Raw genomic sequence first — 17,995 nt, forward strand, 5'->3', positions numbered from 1 at the left:
GGATCACAGGGAGCCCTAAGAGAACATGTCTGCTGGTGTCTCAGTGCCTCTGAAGCAGTTCCCTTTCTGAAACATGTGCTGGGGTCTCTATGAGGTCTAGAATCACACACCTGAGCACTTCTGTATCCCCTCTTCCCACTGGGGAAAGACCTGAGCCAAGCTTTTGTGAAACAACAGTGATAGCACAGCAGTCCTACTGGTATCTAATTATAATCTGCTGCTTCAGCACTCTATGAGAAATGAGAATGGTTTAAAGAAAATTGAAATCAAAGTCTGCAGATTACTATAACAATATAGCCTGATAAATACAAAACAGCAGAAATCCAGCTAAAAGCACTATGTTGGGGTGAGGCTGCTTTTTCATCTGTGTATTGGAAACCTTTTAAATACTAAATATTACAGCACACATTGACCCTGCCCCACTTCCAAAGAGGCCACTGCACTTCCATTCAGGATGAGATGAAGGGTTGCAGTTTAACAATACCCAAAGGTCACAGACCAAAATGATCCAAAGACTGGCCGAGACTGATCTCCAATCTCCAAAGACCTGTAGAATGTGTCTAGACAGAGGCCATGAGGATATGAACCTCATCACCTACCCCTACCCACCCACCAGTAAGGACCCGCTCTCAGTTGCCTATTTCCTGGCACAAGCTTTAATGTGGAACTTTCAGATTTAACAATCAAGGTGCCTCTTCTCTATTCCCTTGTTTTATTCCTCCCCTTCACTCTCCTTCTCCGTCCTGCAAAAGCCAAATTTCAGAATAAGTGGAGAGGATCAACATGATACTGAGGTGACATTTAAAAAATCATTCATCCTCATGTTGACACTGTTGATTAGATTAGCATATTTTTGATTTACCATCTCCCACATGATACAAATAAAAAAGAACAGGGTGAAAACTTCTGTTGGGCTACTAAATCCAAATGAGAATGCCAGGTGTAACTGAAACATCAGCTTTCTTGGTGTTACAGGAAGAACTATTCACTTCCTGATCCATGTTTATGATTTATAGCATTTATGCTTTTTAGCATAAAAGGGTCCACCCTCCAGCCTTTTGATGTCTGTACTCTCTTTTGTGTTTCCAAACACAGACTGCTGTTCCCAGAAACTCTGGTCGGCTTCTAGGAATGAACAGAAAGGATGCGATGAGCAGCGTCTTAGAGAACTGGGTAAGAATACACAATCAGAAGGAGTCCCTGGGTGGTGCAAATGGTTAAGTGCCTGACTACCAGCTCAGAGGTTGGCAGTTCAAACCCACCCCAAGGTACCTTAGAAGACAAGCCTGGAAATCTGCTTCCAAAAGGTTACAGCCTTGAAAACCCTATGGAGCAGTTCTACTCTGCACACATGGAGTCGCCCCGAGTCGGAACTGACTTGATAGCAACTGACAACAGCACACTGTCTGTCTTAGGCTGGGCTCTCTAGAGAAGGAAAACCAGTAAAGTGTATAAATATATATACATAGAGAGTTACATCAAGCAAATGGCTGACTCGGTTGTAGAGGCTGGAATATCCCAAGCACGTGGGTCCAGCTGGAGGCTTCTCCTGATTCACATAGCCACAGGGGCTGGCGAAACCAAGATCGGCAGGTCAGACAGCAGGGCTCTTGCTTACAGGCTGTGAAGACCAACGAATCCCAAGATCAGTATGCAAGATGGCAGGTAAGCTGCTAGCTCAAGTCCCAAGAAACGGAGGTCAGATGAACAAGAGCCAGCTGCAGGATCCAGAGCAAGCAAAAGCCCGTGAGAGCCTTGCCAGAAAGTCCACCTATATTGGATGTAGGCACTACACCCAAGGAAACTACCTTTCAACTGACTGGCTACTCACAGCAAATCCCATCACGGAGGTGATCACATTACATCAAATCTCATGATGGAAACGATCACATCATCATACAACTGCTAAACTACATCATAACTGCCAAACCACTGAGAATCATGGCCCAGCCAATTTGACACATATGATTTCTGATCTCTAGTAGTTTTCAGTTTCATTGGTGAAGATTTACACATTGTTTTTCTGCTATTACTACTGTTTACCCTCTATCTTCTACATGAGAGGTTCCAGTTGAAACCATATGACAGCTCAGCAAAGGGAAAGAGTTTACGGGCTGGAGCAGGGAAAGCTTCATGGAGAAGGTGAGACTAGAGCCAGGCTTTGAAAGTTGGAACAGACTTTTACATATTTAGTAGAGGATGATAATACAGAGTGGAGAGACTGAGCTCAGTGCTCTAAGAATAGTGAGGAACCAGGCTCATGAGTGAATGAAGACCATCGGAAAGTATTTGAAGAAAGAGGAAACTGGACATGCACCTGTGAGGTATGTGTATTATAGAGTTTGTGATAAGTCCCCTTGATCTAACTATAAAGGTGAATACCTGGATAAAAATCAGTAACTCCAGAAAACTTATATTTTATTGATTTTCCATTCAATAGGTAGGAATTAAAGACTGTGAAGTTTTAGAAGAATGATGATGAAGATGCTTAAAGACAGAGTTGTCCACACACATTGCTATCTTTAGTCCTGAAATGATTTCTGGTTTTGCAATAGAAATGTTTTGTAAAACTACCTACAGCATTATAGCACTATTATTCTTACCTGTTGAGGAAAAGCATCAGGTCTACCATCATCCTAAAATGTAAGGACCAGAGGCATATTTGCCTCCAGAGGGCACTGCTGTTTTCACCAAAGAAGGAAGACTTCTGTGTCTGCTTTGGCTGTGGGCTCCTGGTGGATTTGGCTTTACATGTAGTTGCACTTAACTCGTTTTTATCCTCCGATCAGGCTCAAAAGCCCAGGAATACACTGGGCAGTGGTAGTGGCATCCATTTAAACCAAAGAAATTAGAAACAAGAGGCATATAGCCCAAAACATTCTATCTCTTCCACTGTACAAAAAACAGTAACTGCAAAAGCCCTCCCAACTTTCCATCACTGCTTCCTACACTGTTTCCTTCTCTTTACAGGCAGCCAAATTTCTAAAGAGTAGGTGACTCTCCTCCTGTCCCCCTGCCCACTTTGCCCACTATAGTCTGGCTCCCCACCTCACCCCCACATCCTTCTGAAAGGGCTCATCAGTGACCTCCAGGTGGTTAACCTCAATGGACCATCTTGTATTCTAATCTTTATTTGCCCCCTGTATTTCACTCCTTGATTCCTGAAACTCTGCTTTCTTGGCTTCTGCTATGCCATCCTTCCTTGGCTCTCCTGCAACTTGGCATTTTGCATTCATAGACCCTTTTCCTGGGTTCTTTTGCCCTGGGATTCTGTCTGATGGTCATTTCTCATCTCATTATACATACTCTCCAGAGGTGATCTCATTCACTCCCATGACTTCAACTTTCCAAATGTAAACATAATTCCCATATGTGTATCTTTAGGCAATGGCTCTCCTAAGCCTCACATTTCAACACCACCTGGATGCCACAGAGACCCCTCAAACTCAGCTTATACAAAACTGAATCCATCATTCCCCTGTCCTCATCCACCCCACCACAAAAAAAAAAAAAAAAAAAAAATCCATGCTCTATCCCCTGGATTCCACTGTTCAGTAAATAATACATCATTTACCCACTCAAGAGAGCAACCTGGAAATTGTCTTTGAATCGTCTCTTTTCTCCCATGTGCAACTAGTCCTGACCATTTAAGTCACTTTCAAATACGCCCCTACCCACCTGGCTCATGAGGCTGCCTCCCTCAGGGCCTCAGGGCCTCTTGCCTGGGCTATGGCAGTACATTATTCAGAAAGATTTCAATGAATCATCATTTGTAAAGTATGACATTTGTTGTTTGAATAGTATGACATTCAAAAACTGAAAATGGTTCCCTCTAACCCTACTCCCAATCGCCTCACCAAATTCCTCTTACTGAAGACAACCAATGTTACCAGTTTCTTCTGTATCCTTCCAGAGGTATTTTTACACAAAAGGTAGCATTGTATACACACTCTTCAGCATCTTGCCTTTCCCCCTTAATGTATCCTAGAGATCTTTCTATATTAGCACATAGCAAGCTTCCTCATTCTTTTTTTTATTTTTTCCCATACAAAAATTTATACATATATTGTTATGTGACTCTAATTGCTCTCCCCATACTGTGACAGCACACTCCTCCCTTCCACCCCTGATTCCCCATGTCCATTCAACCAGCTCCTAACCCTCTCTGCCGTCCCATCTCACCTCCGGACAGACGCTGCCCGTTTAGTCTGTTGTATCTACTTGAGCTAAGAGGCACACTCCTTAGGAGTATCACTTTATGTCCCACAGTCCAGTCCAATTAAGCTTCCTCATTCTTCCTACTGCTCATCGTATTCCATTGTATAGATAAGCTCTAAGTTATTTAACTGTTAGTTCACTATTTACGGACACTGAGGTTGTCTTAGGTTGGGTTCTCTAGAGAAGAAAAACCAGCACAGCATATATATATATATATATATATGTATATATATATATATGTATATATAGATTTATATAAAGGAAGTGGATCACGTGATTGTAGAGGCTGGAAAGTCCCAAATTCATGGGTCAGGCTGGAGGCATCTCCTGACTCATGTAGCTGCAGGTGCTGGTGAATCCAAAATCAGAAAGTCAGATAGTAGGCCTCTGGCTCACAAGCTGTGGAGGCCAAAGAATCCCAAGAAAAGCAAGTAAGATGGCAGGTAAGCTACTAGCTCAAGTCCCAAGAACCAGAGGTCAGATGAAGAGGAACCAGCTGCAGGATTCAGAGTGAGCAAAAGTCAGTGAGCCTTGTCAGAAAGTTCACAAATATTGGATGCAAGCCACACCTCCAAGGAAACTCCCTTTCCACTGATTGACTGTTCATAACAGATCTCATCAAGGAAGTGATCATATCATATCAGATCTCATTATGAAGATGGTCACATCATTAAAAAGCCGAAGGACATCAAACTGCCAAACCACTGACGATCATGGCCCACCTGAGTTGACACACGACCTTAACAATCAGAGAAGGGGTTCCCATTTTTTAGCTTTTACAAACAAAGCTGTAAAGTATAACTTCATACATAGGTAACTTCAGGCAGGTACTTACAAATTGATGGGGCAAATTCCTAAAAATGGGACAGCAGGATCATAAAGTAACGGTATATGCAATTATAATTCTGATAAACTAGACCAAAAACCAAACCCATTGCCATCGAGTCGATTCCGACTCATAGCGACCCTTTAGCACGGAGTAGAACTGCCCCCATAGGGTTTCCAAGGAGTGGCTGGTAGATTCGAACTGCTGACGTTTTGGTTAGCAGCTGAGCTCTTAACCACTGTGCCACCAGGGCTCCGTAATTTTGAGAGTATTGCCAAACTGCCCTCCATAAAGATTGACCAGTCTTACAGCCATATGCGAAAACCTTATCTCTGGCCTCTCTGTCTCATTCATCCCTGCTTAGAAATGTGTGCTCCACATTCTTGTCAATATCATCTTTCTAAGATGCAAAGCTGGCCTGTCACTCTCCTAAAATGCAATTGTGGAATGCCATGCTCTTGCCTCCCCTGCTCAAAACCCTTCGATTTCTCCCCACTGATCTTTAAGACCTTTCCCCATCTCCACCTGTGCTGTCCAGTGTGGGCCACTAGGCACATGTAGCTACTGAGCATTGGAATGTGGCTGATTTGAACTGAGATGTGATGTGTCCGATTCACACTGGATTGCACAGACTTAGGATGACAAACAGAAGGGAAAATATTTCACTGATAAGTTTTTAACACTGATTACATGTGGAAATGATTACATTTTGGATGTACTGAGTTAAATAACACGTAATTAAAATTATTTTCACCTTTTTCTTGATACCTTTTAAAATATAGCTAGTAAGACATTTTAAATTACATATGCGGTTGGCATTTGCGGCTCCAGTTATATTTCTTTTGGGCTGTGCTCATCTAGATCCTTCCTCCCTGTCCCATCTCATCTGCTCCCAGCCCTCAGTGCTCCCTCTGTGCCTCAGACCACAGTGGCCCTTATGCCTCAGGTGCCCCCTGCCTGCTCCACACCCCTCACCCTCCCTACCTCACCCCCAACTCTCTTATGAAGATTCTGCTTGAAGCTTCCTCTTGGAGGTCTCCCAGAGATTCTAATTCTTTATTCAGAAGTCGGCCTCCCTTTGCAGGCCCTTGAGGTCAGGGCCTCCTCTCTCATCCTTATCCCTAGTACACACAGCAGCAAGCAGTTCAGTCCTGTTGCCCAAAGGAAGACAGGAGGACAGAAAAGCCCCAAGAGTCAGCTGGAGGATGTCATAAAGCATGTGAACATATTTAATTTTAAGAAAAAAATCTAGGTACTTGTTTTAACCTGAATTCAGAATGTGAATTATATTTTAGCAGCAAACAATAGTAATAAGAGCAACAAAATTTAAAAGAATTACAAACACAGGAGAAACTTAACTTTCTTCGACTTCGGCATCTGACCAGTTTACATCCTGGCGTGGGGAGATCTGGCCCTGAGACCCCGGTTCTCGCCTACCACCCTACCCCCCAACCCCCGGCCCCAAGAAACCGGCTCCTTCCAGCTCCCATCGACCCAGGGGGACCTACTCACCTGGCTGAAGGCCACAGTCAACAAAAAGAGGAGGGAGAAAAGGCCCTTCTGGGAACAAGAAAGGGTCTCCGGGAAACGAAACTAAAACTTTCAGCCCCAAGTCCGCGGGGCGGGACACGCCGTCGCCTCAGTCCGGCCCCACCAGCGCAGGCCGCCCGCAGAGCCATGGCCTGGGCGCCCTGCCCACCGTCCCCGCTCCTCCTACGGGTGTCTGAGTCCGAGCTACTTGGCGCTCGGGCGGCGGGAAGTGCACTGTGTGTCCCCTGGGCGACAACGCCCCGGACACTTTCCGGGTGGAGTTCAGAGAAAGGGCAGGTGAGCTGTGGGCAGCAGAGGTGGGGTCCCCGGCCGAGGGTGCCAGGCCGTTCTCGGCCAGCCCCGCGGGTTTCCAGGTAGAAACCAAGAGAGGGCGGGAGAAAGGATGGCTCTGTCTGTAGGGGACACGAACTGAGGGCTCTAGCTGCCACGAACTGAGGGCTCTAGCTGCCAAGAGACTCAACCCTACAGCGTAGGAGAGATCTCCAGTCCAGGATCTGGTTTACTGATGTTAGCCAGTGTCCTTATCGCTACTCACCTTATATTTCTCAGCTGTCTTAAGAAGCCACTTCCTGCCCCTAGATGCCTGTCAGAAGGTGTCCTTGTTGTTCAGGCATTCCACTTTTGTTTTTAAAACAATGATTCATTGATTTATTTTGGGGGATTACAGAAGTAGTATATGCTTACTATAGAAAAGAGAGGAAGGAATAAGGAGAGAACCAAAGTGTCCTAGGGTAAAGTCACCACAAAGTTACAGTAAAACATGAAAGAAAGATTTTATTCAGCTTATGTTCCAAGAGGCCAAAGTGGGAGATGAACAAGCATGCTGCCAGAGCTATGTCTGCCTGAGTCAGAGGAATGTTACAGAATTATCCTTGTATATAGACATTACGTATGGGTAAAATCATTAAAAGCTTCACCTTTTCACAGATTGGCTAAAAAGTGCTAAATCACCATGATTCTACATTTTGAATTGTCTTTCTTAATAATCATTGGTACACATTTCAGTAACAACAGTCAGGAAGGGTCATCATTGATCCAGCAAATCTCATTATTTACTAAATGCTAATAGAGAAAGATAAGAGTGGAAAACGTGGGCCTTTTGTATTCTAAGTATTTGTTTATGTGAAAGCTTTCCCAAAGATGTTTTCCAAGATTTTCCTAGCTATTGTTTTTATACTTCAGGGCCCAGTTGATGTGTCCTGGTGAGTCTTTGTCGCTCCAACTGGGTCACATTCTTTATACTCAAGGACAGGGAAAAATGGCTCCAATTTTAACTCCTATCTCTCCCACCTTTTGATCAGAGATTGGAGATAACACATCCATGATCAAAACCTGGACTCAATCCGGCTCCTAGATGGCAGCCATGGCAGGCACTTTAAACTCATGGTGCTGGTTTTCCAATGGATACCATCTGGTTTTTCACCAGGATCTTAAATAAAGAGTGACGTTTCCATCAGTTGTATTGCAGAAATGAGCAGAATCGATGTACATCACCATTATAACCTGAGCTTTTCTTTTGCCTTTTAAGCGTGTAAGACAATAGAGGATAGGTTTTATTATGCCAAATACTATCAGGATGCATACTAAGAATATTACTATTCCTTGCAATTGCAATAGTGATCTAGCCCATGTACTTATTCCTGATGGTAACCAACCAAATAAATCTGATGTTTGTAGGGGTATTATAGTGTATAACCAAGTAGCTTGCTGTCTAGTTCTATGTATATCTCGTTCTACTTCTCCTGTGTTGTTTATCCAAATGCAACAAGAAGTATTTGCTACAGCACAAGCTCCATTTTCTTGGGCTAATAAAAAATCTAAGGTTATTCTGTTATCTAATGCCACCCTGGCTAATGAGGTCAGAGATTGCTGTTATGTTTCCATTCTATTAGCAACTTTGTCTGCTTTTTGTCCCAGAGTGATTGATAATTCCTTAATGATTTCTCCAGTTCAACTTTACCATAAGTAGGAGTTAAGGGTCTTAGAAATGACCAACTCCACCCTGAGCATTGGACCAGTGGGTTCTTCAGAATCTCATTTTAAACTGTGTAACAATTTAACATTACCTTTCCATTATTTGGAGCCCTGGTGGTGCAGTGGTTAAGAGCTTGGCTGCTAACCAAAAGGTTGGCAGTTCATTCACCAGCTGCTCCTTGGACACCCTATGGGGCAGTGTTTCTCTGTCCTATAGGGTCGCTATGAGTCGGAATCTACTCCACGGCAATGGGTTTGATTTTCGTTTGGTTTCCAATATTTAGTAGCATCATTACTATGAATATCTAAAGGTAATCTTAAAGTTCCCAAAGTGCGTTGCCCACGCATTTGCTAGGAATCTAAATAAGAGATTGTCCGTGTAAATTCACTGTCAGTTGGAAACAGATCATCTAAGCTAGTTGGATACACCACAAAAAAACATATATCCATAAGGAGCAGATAAAGTTTGTCTAGAAGATACAGAAGGCATAGAAAAATTTACATGTGACAGCCAAGTTTCCATTAGAGAATTATCACAGATAGTCTTCCTAGTCATCATTCTATATAAATACAAATCCAACACTGTGTCGAATTACCAGCACTCACTTCAGATTGTGATAATCAGACAAAAGCATTTTCATTCCAAGTATCTATTCCACTAACAACTAAAATAATAACTAAATAAACTACCATTTTAAATCAAACTTAATGTAGATTAACAAAGCTATAAAGAATACAACAAATAACAATATCTAAATCTCTGAAGCACACAGCATTGCTTGGTACCTGGGCTAAGAGTAAATGAGGATTGGGAACTATGGGGAATCTAGATGTTGTAATCTTACTTATGGCTCTTAAATCTTGTACAAATCTCCACCCTCTATTATTTGTTTTGTTTTGTTATGTTTTTGCCAGAAAAATAGGAGTATTACAAGGACTGGTCATGGTATAATTAGACCTTGCTGAAGAAAATCTTGGATAATAGGTCCTAACTCTGCTATAGCTTCAGGCTTTTATGGATATTGAGCTATTCTAGGCAATGTTTTAGAAGTATTTATTTGCACCTGAATAGGTTTGGCTGACAAGACTTTTCCTACATCTGTGGTTGTCTTTGCCCAAAGTTCAGTGGGTACTTGCTGTCGTTCCTTCTCTCCTCCCTGAACCTGTTCTATAATTTCTTCTACTTCCATTAATCCTTGAGTAAAGCATAATGTGTCTTCTATCTTTCTCTCGGTAATTGAATCATGTAATGGAGGAAAGTTTAGTAGACTTTCTCCACTGTCAGTAAACTGTTTATGGCCTCACCATTTGGATAATAAATACCGCCCTAATAGAAAACAGGGGTATCATTGCTGAGAAGAAATGGATGTAAATTGTCGGTGGATCCTAAAGATATTGATACTGGGTCTGAATGAGGCAAAATTTGTTCTTCATTTCAAACTCCCATGATTTTAGAAATTTTGTTACTCTGAGGGAGGAGTTTCATAAACATGGAGGATTCATTGCCAACATGGTAGAACCTGTGTAAGTCAGGAAGGTACAGGGCTGCCCATTTGCCTGAAGCATTGTCTCTCCCTGACTGTTAAGGAGAGCCATGGTGAAAACCCCTAAATCCTCACAGCACAGTCACTGTGGTGGTAACAGCAGCCCTGAAGGAGTAACTCTTTGTTTATTCTTAAATTTTAAACAGTCTCTCTTAAAGTAACCAGGCTTCTTACACTAGTTGCAAATGGGCTTGTTTTTGGATGTGTTTGGTTGAGGTTGTCCTTTGGCCAGACCCCTGTCATTACTGCCCCTACTGTGCAGCTGCTGTGACTGTAAACACATTAATATATATTTTTTGCTCTTTAGCCTTCAACTGAATTTCCCTATTCTTTTCTTCCTGAGTTTGAGCTAATTTGTAACCACCTGTAGCCAATTCTGAAGGAGTCACATTTTCCCTATTCAAATTATGCCTTTTCTCTAAAACTGCTAGTTCAGGGAACAATCCCCCCCCGCTCCAAAAAAAAGAATAAAACACAGACCAGTGTTCTTTTGTAACTGCTGTTAAACCTGAATTTTCTTCAAACAGTTTGGAAAAACGACCCATGAAAGTATATGTGTTTTCTCCTTTTTCTTGTCTACAAGGCTGAATTCTTGTCCAGTCAACCTTTTTGGAAATATTCTTTAAAATGCATTTGTTAATTTTTAAACTAAATCCTGAACTTCATCTGTTAATTCTTTTCCTGTAACTCTAGTTTTTTTAACTAGCTTCTGGGTCCTTCCACTTGGCTTCAGCCATACATCTAGCTGTTTTGTTTGCTTGCTTCTTTTTGTTTTTTTCAGTAGCATATGTAATAAATTATATAAATCCAAAGGACCTGGCTCATAGATGCTAGTCAAAATGGTAAATTCATGTAAAAATTTCTGTGGATTTTCATGAGGGTCAGGAAAATCTTTTACAATTGCCCCTAATTAGCATTTAGACCAGGGGTTTACTGTTGCTTCCACTGGCCCACCTGCTAATGTAGCCTGTCTACCAAAGTTAAGAGTTTGGCTGCTAACCAAAAGGTCAGCAGTTCAAATCCACCAGCCACTCCTTGGAAACCCTATGACGTAGTTCTCCTCTGTCCTATAGGGTCACCATGAGTTGGAATCAGATTAATGGCAACGGATTTGGTTTAACAACCAAAGTCATTAACAGAGGACAAGACTCAGTTTCCGGTGAATTGCCAGAAACAAAAGGTAATTTGGCTGAAAGAGAACTAGAAGTCAAATCAAGATACAAAGAAGCAGGTTTTTCCTTTTTCCTATTTTCTTCCTCTGAGTTTTTTCTGTCCCCTTTAATACCCATGGGAGTCTATTCATTAAAGAATCAAATAGCACTATCTGACCTTTCTGCAATGCCAAGATCAGTTTTGATTGCTTAGCACTGTTTTCTGAGCTGTAGCAAAAGTATTCCTTTGCTGTCTTCTCAAGGATTTAAAATACCAATTAAAAAATATTTCCAACTGATTTTGATTATTTTAAATCCTTTTACTACTAACTTATGTCTTAAAAAGACTAATCTGGTCAGTTCAAAAGTCCCCCATTTAGGCCATTGTAACAAATCCTTTTCTTTTGTTAAATCATGCCATTTTTCTAAATACTGAGCCAAGTTAAGCCTAAAATTCTTTACCATATATGCCATAGGTGTGCCGGATGGTGGGCTGTCAGTTTTACTTCTCTCTTGTTTATTTCCCATTTCAGATTTGGAAAGGGGGAAAGAAAGTGTTTTCAAAACAGAGGACTATTTTCCAGATTTTCTGTGAATCACAAAAAAAAAAACCTAACAAGGAATGCTGCAGGGTTTGGACAGTTTTTTGTTTGGCCTCCGTTGTGCAAGAATTTTCTTGTGGGAGTCAGGTAGCCTAATACTCTAGCCTGTCTCGCAACCACCTTACCCGCCATGGGAGCCTTTAATGCTTGTGATGAGTGCCAGAGACTGCCCTAATGGCTTTTACTAGTAGACTCGTGCCCAAATTTTGCAGCTTATAGTGACCCAGAGCTCTTTGAAAATAGAATTACTTCTTTAATGTTTCAAATGCCTGAAGCCAGACACCAAACTACAGTTCACCAAGAGTCACTAGATATCACTCTTAACCAAACGATCAACCAAAAATCTAAGAAAGCTTCTCCTTAATCAAAGCAGCAAGTTTTCAAACAATATGCTGAACAAAACTTAAGAAATTGTGAGAAGAACAAAAAAGAATAAGCAAAAGCTTGTTTTCTGAGAGCACTTACCCTGTTGGTGCCAAAAGCATGGGGTTCAGAAGATAGGGCCTCTCTTTGCCAGCTTCTGCTCTGCAGTCCAGCACTCCTTGAGGTCTAGGGGATTTGCTGCTTCAGAAAATACTACTGCGACTATACCATTTAACTGTTCTAGAGTAAAATCACCACAAAGTTACAATAAAGCAAAAAAGAAAGATTTTATTTGGCATATATCACAAGAGGCAAAAGTGGGAGATGTACAAGCATGCTGCCAGAGCTATATCTGCCTAATTGGGAGAAATGTCACAGAATCATCAGTAAATGTAGACATTACAAATGGGTAAAATCATTAAAAGCTTCATCTCTTCACAGATTGCCTAAAAAATGCTAAATCACCATGATTTTACAGTTAGAATTGCCTTTCTTAATAATCATTGGTACAAATTTCAGTAATGACAGTCAGGAGGGTCTTCATTGGTCCAACAAATCTTATTATTTACTAAATGCTAATAGAGAAAGACAAGAGTGGAAAATATGTGGGCTTTTGCTCTATCTAAGTATTTGTTTATGTGAAAGTTTTCCTAAAAGATGTTTTCCAAGATTGTCCTAGCTATTGTTTTTATACCTCAGGGCCCAGTTGATGTGTCTTGGTGAGTCTTTGTTGCTCCAACTGGGTCACAGTCTTTATACTCAAGGACAGGGAATAGTAGTTCCAATTTTAACTCTTAAGTTAAAAGTCAACTTTTAATCCCACCTGGAGATAAGCAGTGTGAATATTTGGGTGTAATTCCTTCTAGCCCTTTTCTATACATGCCTGTAAACACATATATATAGCTGCAGGTTTCAGCTCTTCTCTCCTTCTAGAGAAAGAATATGTAATACTCTACCAACAATAGTTGCCCTTCCTTACTCCTAGAGTATCTGTCTCATCTCTCCAGCATCAGTTCTGGATTACCCATATGTCTCACTGAGTATCAAAATCAGGAACACCCTCCTCTCTAAAGAGAAGGGGGATTAAAATATTGAGATATTTGATGTCCCCCCCCCAAAAATAGCATCAAAGTAATCATTAGGAGAAAAAATCAGACCATTGCTGGACTTCCTTACACTTTAGTGCTGTTTTGTTTTGATTCCCATATGGGAGTAGGGAACTACTTCCTTTTTTATTCATTGAATCTGACGCCCTCAAAATGCAGAGCCTGAGGCAAAGATTAAGATGCAAACAATTTGTTTGGGAGGTGCAAGCCCAGGGCAGTGAAGGTCAGGACAAAAAGGGAAGTTGAGGGGAGGGTAAGATACACTGCAATGAGATGCTTTGGGTCATCACCCTGGTAGTGTCACAAGGAGCTATGAAAAGACAGCAGCAGTTCACTCAGCAGCTTTATTTGTTTGGCCTATGAGCTGAAAGGGGCCCCAGAAATCATCTCATTTGAACCCCTCACTTTTCAGATGAGGAAATTGAGTTTTATTTCCAGGAAAAACAACAGACAATGTAAAGTATGTTACATTTATTATGCATTAAAATGTAGCCTTCTTGGCACCTTTGGCTTCTCCCTCTCCCCTACGTGCTTACCCATTAAGTCACCAGTCCTGCCTCTCCTTCACTGCAATCTCACTGCCCAGTTGGTGTCCTCACAGTTCTCTCACCAGAACTATTGAAATATGTCTAGGACTCTCCGTCCCAATTCCCCTGCCTCCTCCCACATCAAACTGCTTTTGGGAAAATGACTCTGATCTCCTCACTCCTACGGTGATATTGCCTTCAGTGGCTCCCTGATGCCTAGAACAGCACTTCTCAAACTTGATCTTCCCCAGACTCACCTAAATGACTCAATAAAGCCCAAATTGCTGAGGTCCACCCCCAGAGTGTCTGACACAGTAGGTGTGAGGTTGGGCCCAAGATTTTGCATTCCTAACAAGTTTACAGATGATGCTGATGTTGGTGATCTGGGGACCAAATTTTGAGAACCATTGCTTAGAAAATAAAGTTCAAACTTCACAGCATGTATATGAAGTCTTTCTGGTTCTACTTTGCTTACCTCATGTTTCTTTCTCCCCTCCAGCCCCTATGGTCCAATCACACGAGCTTTTCCAAAGCACAGTCTATGCTTTTGCTCTTTTGGCCTTTGCTCTGGGTGTTCTCTCTCTCTGGAATGCTCCCACTTCGTTTCCTTTCTACTCTCAAAAATCTCTTCTTCATCCTTCAAGGTCTCACTCAAATGCCACTACTGCAAAAACTTCTCCAATGTTGTCTCCAAAGTACAATGAGTCACCGTTCCTGGTCTTTATCTGTATTAAAGCAGGTGTGATATAAAACCCACTCTCCACCTTGCATTCAGCCCCGGGAGTGGTGTTGGGGCTGACCTCTAAGGACTACACCAGCCCCACTCTTGTGCCTTCTGGTTGCTGGGTCAGCAATGCGACGTACCAACTAGAGATTGGAGGGCAGGGAGAAAGGATTGGGCTACTTATTCCCTGGGCATGGCTTCCCTCCAACGGCACTCCCCTATAGGCACAACTCCTACCAGGTTCAGTCCATGCCCCTCCCGTGCTTTTGGCCTAGAGTGGCAAGGAGAAGGGGGCGCTGCTTCACAATCCCTTACTGGTTTCCCTAAATGCTTTGGCCACACCTGTGTTAGCAATTCCTTTATTAAACTCTCTTCAGTGATCTTTTTTGCATGTATCATCTGTATTCTGCCAGGACTTTTCATGGTACACCAAGTAACTGTGTACTAGTCTGTCTACTGTTTTTCCCTCTCCTCACTTCCACCCTCACCCCAGAGGGAAGTGATCTGTGTTTAATTCACTTTTGTAATCTTAAGACAGTGGCAGGCGTATAGGGGTCTTTAATGCAAGTGATTTAATTATATTAAATGTCTTGTCACCAGTGGCGTCACTAGGGTTGGTGTCTCCCAATGTGGTAAATCATGGTATCACCCTCACATGGACTTCCTCTATAGAAGACCACACAGAATCCTTAAACGGCAAAAAATTTGACAAAACTAGTTACTGTAAAAACACTGACAGCAACTAAATCAACAACGTATGCTTATATCATGTGCAGTTGAAACCACATTATATGTTTTTCCCATAAAAATTTTATACGTACATTATTATGTGACTCTAATTGCTCTCCCCGTACTGTGACAGCACACTCCCCTTTTCCACCCCTGATTTCCCATGTCCATTCAACCAGCTCCTAAACCTCTCTGCCTTCCCATCTCACCTCCAGACAGAAGCTGCCCATTTATCTACTTGAGCTAAGAGGCACACTTCTCATGAGTATCACTTTATGTCCCACAGTCCAATGCAATCCCTGTCTGGAGAGTTGGCCTCAGAAACTGTTTTAGTTTGGGGCTGATAGAGAATCCAGGGGCCATGCTTTCCGGGGTTCCTCCAGTCTCAGACCGTTAAGTCTGGTCTTCTTACTAGAATTTGAGTTCTGCACCCCACGTTTCTCCTGCTCCATCTGGGACTCTCTGTTGTGTTCCCTGTCAGGGCGGTCATTGGTGGTAGCTGGGCATCATCTAATTCTGGTCTCAGACTGATGAAGTCTCTAGTTTACGTGGCCCTTTCTGTCTCCTGGGCTAATACTTTCCTTGTGTCTTTGGTGTTCCTCATTTTCCTTTACACCAGGTGGTTGGCACCAAATGATGCATCTTAGATGGCCACTTGCAAGCTTTTAAGACCCCAGATGCCACTCGCCAATGCAGCATGCAGAACATTTTCTTAATAACAAATTATGCCAATTGACCTAGATGTCCCCTGAAAGCATGGTCCCCAGACCCTTACCCCTGCTACTCTGTCCCTCAAAGTGTTTGATTGTACTCAGGAAACTTCTTAACTTTGGTTTAGTCCAGTTATGCTGACTTCCCCTGTAGTGTGTGCTGTCCTTCCCTTCACTAAGATAACTCTTATCTTCTATCTAGTTACTAAATAACCATCACCCTCCCTCCCCACCCTCGTAACCATCAAAGAATGTTGTCTTCTGTGTTTAAACCTTTTCTTGAGTTCTTATAATAGTGGTCTTATACAGTATTTGTCCTTCTGTGACTGCCTAAATTCACTCAGCATAATGCCCTTCAGATTCCTTCATGTTATATTTCACGGCTTCATCATAGTTCTTTATCGTTGCATAGTATTCCATTGTGTGGATATACCATAATTTGTTTATCCATTCTTCCGTTGATGGGCACCTAGGTTGTTTCCATCTTTTTGCTATTGTGAACAGTGCTGCAGTGAACATGGGTGTGCATATATCTATTCGTGTGATGTCTCTTATTTCTCTAGGATATATTCCAAGGAGCGGGATAGCTGAATTGTATGGTACTTCTATTTCTAGCTTTTTAAGGAAGCGCCAAATCGATTTCCAAAGTGGTTGTACAATTTTACATTCCCATCAACAGTGTATAAATGTTCCAGTCTCTCCACAACCTCTCCAGCATTTATTGTTTTGTGTTTTTTGGATTAATGCTAGCCTTGTTGGGGTGAGAGGATATCTCGTTGCAGTTTTGATCTGCATTTCTCTAATGGCTAATGATCATGGGCATTTCTTCATGTGTCTGTTAGCCGCCTGAATATCTTCTTTTGCGAAGTGCCTGTTCATATCCTTTGCCCATTTTTTAACTGGGTTATTTGTCTTTTTGTTGTTGAGGTTTTGCAGTATCTTCTAGATTATAGAGATTAGATGTTGATTGGATTTGTCGTAGCCCAAAATTTTTTCCCAGACTGTAGGTTATCTTTTGACTCTTTTGGTGAAGTCTTTTGATGAGCATAAGTGTTTGATTTTTAGGAGCTCCCAGTTATCTACTCTCTTCTGGTGCTTGTGCATTGTTACTTATGGTTCACATTCTGTTTATGCCATGTATTGGGGCTCCTAGAGTTGTCCCTATTTTTTCTTCCATGATCTTAATCATTTTCAATTTTATATTTAAGTCTTTGATCCATTTTGAGTTAGTTTTTGTGTGTGGTGTGAAGTATGGGTCTTGTTTCAGTTTTTTGCAGATGGATATCCAGTTAAGCCAGCAACATTTGTTAAAGAGACTGTCTCTTCTCCAGTTAATGGACTTTGGGCCTTTGTCAAATATCGGATGCTCATAGGTGGATGAATTTATGTCTGGATTCTCAATTTTGTTCCACTGGTCTGTGTATCTATTGTTGTACCAGTACCAGGCTGTTTTGACTACCGTGGCAGTATAATAGCTTCTAAAATCAGGTAGTGTGAGGCCTCCCACTTTGTTCTTCTTCTTGAGAAATGCTTTACTTATTCGGGGCCTCTTCCCTTTCCATAAGAAGTTGGTGATTTGTTTCTCCATCTCATTAAAAAATGCCAGTGGAATTTGGATTGGTATTGCATTGTATCTGTAGATCGCTTTGGGTAGAATTGACATTTTCACAATGTTGAGTCTACCTATCCATGAGCAAGGTATGTTTTTCCATTTAGGCAGGTCTCTTTTCAATTATTGCAGTAGTGTCTTGTAGTTTTCATTGTATAGGTCTTTTACGTCTCTGGTTAGATTTATTCCTAAGTATTTTATCTTCTTAGGGGCTATTGTAAACGGTATTCATTTAGTGATTTCCTCTTCTAGGTTCTCTTTGTTGGTTTAAAGGAATCCAACTGATTTTTGTATGTTTATCTTGTATCCTGAAACTTTGCTGAAATCTTCTATTAGTTCCAGTAGTTTTCTTGTGGATTCT

The 17,995-nt window shown here is 41.8% G+C and overlaps 1 protein-coding gene across 1 annotated transcript in view; it reads right to left on the reverse strand.

The window, feature by feature from the left end:
* The window catches only part of LOC101346563 (poly [ADP-ribose] polymerase 15), a 31,525-nt gene extending 24,775 nt beyond the window's left edge, over nt 1-6,750 (reverse strand). Inside the window, exon 1 of the mRNA XM_023728804.1 lies at nt 6,557-6,750. The gene's annotated coding sequence lies outside the window, so the exon portion shown is untranslated. The remainder of the gene's footprint in view (nt 1-6,556) is intronic.
* Nucleotides 6,751-17,995: the final 11,245 nt, after the last annotated feature.

Source organism: Trichechus manatus, unplaced genomic scaffold (genome assembly GCF_000243295.1).
Source record: "Trichechus manatus latirostris isolate Lorelei unplaced genomic scaffold, TriManLat1.0 scaffold00026, whole genome shotgun sequence".
In the NCBI taxonomy this organism is placed as follows: domain Eukaryota; kingdom Metazoa; phylum Chordata; class Mammalia; order Sirenia; family Trichechidae; genus Trichechus; species Trichechus manatus.